The 3,478-nt window shown below is 32.7% G+C and overlaps 1 non-coding gene across 1 annotated transcript; it reads left to right on the top strand.

The window, feature by feature from the left end:
- LOC134545207 (5S ribosomal RNA) lies at nt 1-119 on the top strand. The gene has a single exon (XR_010078342.1). It is a non-coding gene; the product is annotated as a 5S ribosomal RNA (ribosomal RNA).
- The last annotated feature ends 3,359 nt before the right edge of the window (nt 120-3,478 follow it).

Raw genomic sequence — 3,478 nt, 5'->3', positions numbered from 1 at the left:
GCCAACGGCCATATCACGATGAACACACCGGTTCTCGTCCGATCACCGAAGTTAAGCATCGTCGAGCGTGGTTAGTACTTAAATGGGTGACCGCTTGGGAACACTACGTGCCGTTGGCACTACTATTTTGCACCCTACAGAAAAAAATTTTTTTTTAAAAATTTCAATTTTAAATTTTTTTTTCCCCCACAATCACCACATTTCCCCCCCCCCCCCCTAACACACACACTCACTCTCTCTCAATCAATCAATCAATCAATCAATCAATCAATCAATCAATCACTCACTCACTCACTCACTCACTCACCCACCCAGTAGCTGTGAATCTTTGCATGTGTATACCTCATACAAAATTCAAAGTGAAAAAATAAATATATAAGTGTATATGTATGTATGTATGTATGTATGTATGTATGTATGTATATATGTATATATATATATATATATATATATATATATATATATATATAAACACACACACACACACCTATTTTGAAGTTTCTCTGTTTCAGTGGGCAGTTATGTATAATAATGAGAGATTCAAAAAGACGTTGATAACAATGTCATCAATGCCTGTTTAGTGTGCTCATTTGTTGGATGGTCGGCAGCAATACTAGAGGTGGTACAGCTGTAACCTGTAAAATTGTACCTGCAATGTGTTGTGTATGGAAAAAAATAAAAATTATATCATCTAAATTTTTGTTATCCAACAATAACCTTCCCATCAATGCATGATGTCACAGTAGCCATAGCTCTACTCTTTCTGCCATATAACATTGGGGGAAAAAAAAAAAAAAAGGAGCTATTAGAATAATAACAAAAGATAAAAAATCATCTAACTGCAGACCAAAATTCAAAAAACTTAAAGTCCTGACTGCCATAAATGAATACGTTCTAGAAACTTTTTATTCATTCTTAAGAAAAAGAAGAAAAAAAAAATTATTATTTTTTTTTTTTTTTTTTTTTTTAGATATTCGCACATAGGTATAACACCAGAAATGCTAGTAAATTGAGGATAGTTGAACATAACACTAGGCGATTTGAAAATGGACTAAATTACTTGGGAGTAAAACTTTACAACTTAATATCACAGAAAATAACTAAAACAATTTACCAGTATTAAAAAAAAAAACAGTAAAAAAAATTCTTCTAGAATATCCTACCTACCCTCTGAAGCTATTCTTTAATTTGATTGATAATAGAGAAATTGAACTGTTAATTTGTTGAATGGACTTGTGATAACAGCTGCTTCATGTTTTGCATAAAGTTAAATTGTGTAACATGTTATGTATTTTTTTTTTTTGAAATTTTTTTTCTTGGTAACTTGCATCATGTAAATATTAATTGTCTGCACATACATGTTCTATATCCCGGAGCCTTGACTCCACGTGGGATCAACAGAACAAAAATACAAAAAAAAAAAAAAAATCCAGCTCACTAATCTAGGTGCATTTTGCTAACAATATTTGGAATATATATATATTTTTTTTTTGTGTAACATGCAAATTCTGTATTATTCTGCACACATTATTTATAATCTTCTATCATTTTCTTAGATAATAACTATTAATTCATAAAATAGATTGTGTGTGCATAACCTCCTGGAAACATTTGCACTTACCTCCTACTTTACTTTTTCATTTAAGCAATCCTATTCGCATGTATACACTTAGGTTGCAGCATCGAAATTGTGTAAAATTCAAAGTGTGTATTGCCTGAAAAAAAAAAAAAAAAAAAAAAAAGACATACCAAATATTTGCATACAGCGACACACTACATATTTGCACACAGTGGAGTTTTGCGGTAATTAACCTAGCACAATTTACCACACGCAATCACACGCCCGCGATGAGATAACACACTCGCTGTTTTCCTGTTGACCGGCACGAGGAGTAAGAAAAATTGATATTTACACGAGCACACACTCCCACACTAGTCACAACGTCGGTCATCAAGTTGTGTTGAAAATTCCTGTAGCCTCTGTTTTCCCAAATGATTTCACTTAAAATTTCATTTAACAAGACCATAAACAAATTTACAATACTAATTTCTTAAACAAACACTTCAGCGAACAAGTGACTGTCGCATTCATTACAAAGCTTACAACTTAACAGATGTTTCCGATGTGAAATAAAATAAGAAAATGTTTTACAACCAACCTAGAACATTTAGTCAAAACGTTTTTGTCCTGGTTTATGATTATTTTCCGTGACATGAATGTTTCAAAACTAATAAAAATACGAATGCAGCCAAATATAATGAAGTTAGCACATAAAAGACGACTTAAAATATTTCATTTTTCGAGAATTGGCAGAGCAAGAACGCACAGGTCCAACGGAAATTTCTTTAAAGATAAACGACCATCGGACAAAAACACCCCCTCCCCTCATCCTCAAAAATACGTGAATAATATACTTTTTCAATTATATTTTTATCGTTTTTTTTTTTTTTTTTTTTAATATACTCATTAAAACTTCAAAATAAGCAGGTACTCGTGTGTTTTTCTCTCTACAATGTACCTGATCTCGGTGCGTAAACCTACATCATTTAGAGATGGAATTAATGTACACATACAAGTAAAATTTTGTTCCATTGTAAAATTGAGAGAAAGAAGGTTTTCCAAACGCATTAAGTATGGAGACTTTAAATAAGATTACGAGCTTATAAATGTTTGCAACGAAATAAAGTGACCATGTATCTGCAATTTCAAAAATATTTTTGCTCTGCTAACCTCACATGCAAGCAAGTAAAAATAACCTCACAACTTACTTACCTCTCTCAATTTCGCAGTACCAAAACATAGAAGGGATAAATAGGATAGTTTTTATTCGAAATCCTGCAAGAGTTTTAATTTTTATTAAAATATTTCTCCAATGTAGCATGTGTGTGGAATACTTCATCAGCAACTTGCATCTGCACCTTGAGTGAATTGAAGGGCAGCCAGTTTTAAAAGCTAAACAGAAACTGCACTCTTGAGAATGCATCAGATCCAAGTGAAATGCTTGTTGTGTGTACAGTTAAAAGTTTTATTATTCACACAATGAAAATGTAAACAAAATTTACTCACAATAATAATCACATCATCCTTGGAGGTGCACGAAGAAAGCCATTCCAGGTGGCACTGAACAAGGTGATTTGCTAGTGCTTCCACAGCAAACAGCCTTCATGAAATTATCTCCACATTTTCAGCATACTATACACTAAAGTATACCTAAGTTAATTTAACCATTTTCAAGTGATTCCAGCACAAATTACGTATTTGATTCCTTGAATAACATCTGCAAATGAAAAGTTCCCTGTTTGGTGTAGCAGTAAATTTAAACAGCTCGCAGTGCAAATTAAACAGTGCAGCTGCCATAAAAAAATTACACTATTAGTGGAACTGCCCATTATGTCATCGTAGACTGCTGACATTTAGAAAACATTGAAAAATCAGTGCTAAAGAAGCCCTACATTACTTTCGCTGTCCAAAGTGCGC

This window comes from Bacillus rossius, unplaced genomic scaffold, assembly GCF_032445375.1.
Source record: "Bacillus rossius redtenbacheri isolate Brsri unplaced genomic scaffold, Brsri_v3 Brsri_v3_scf63, whole genome shotgun sequence".
NCBI lineage: Eukaryota > Metazoa > Arthropoda > Insecta > Phasmatodea > Bacillidae > Bacillus > Bacillus rossius.
The sequence above is the reverse complement of the archived record's forward strand: the minus strand, read 5'-3'. Positions and strand labels throughout refer to the sequence as shown.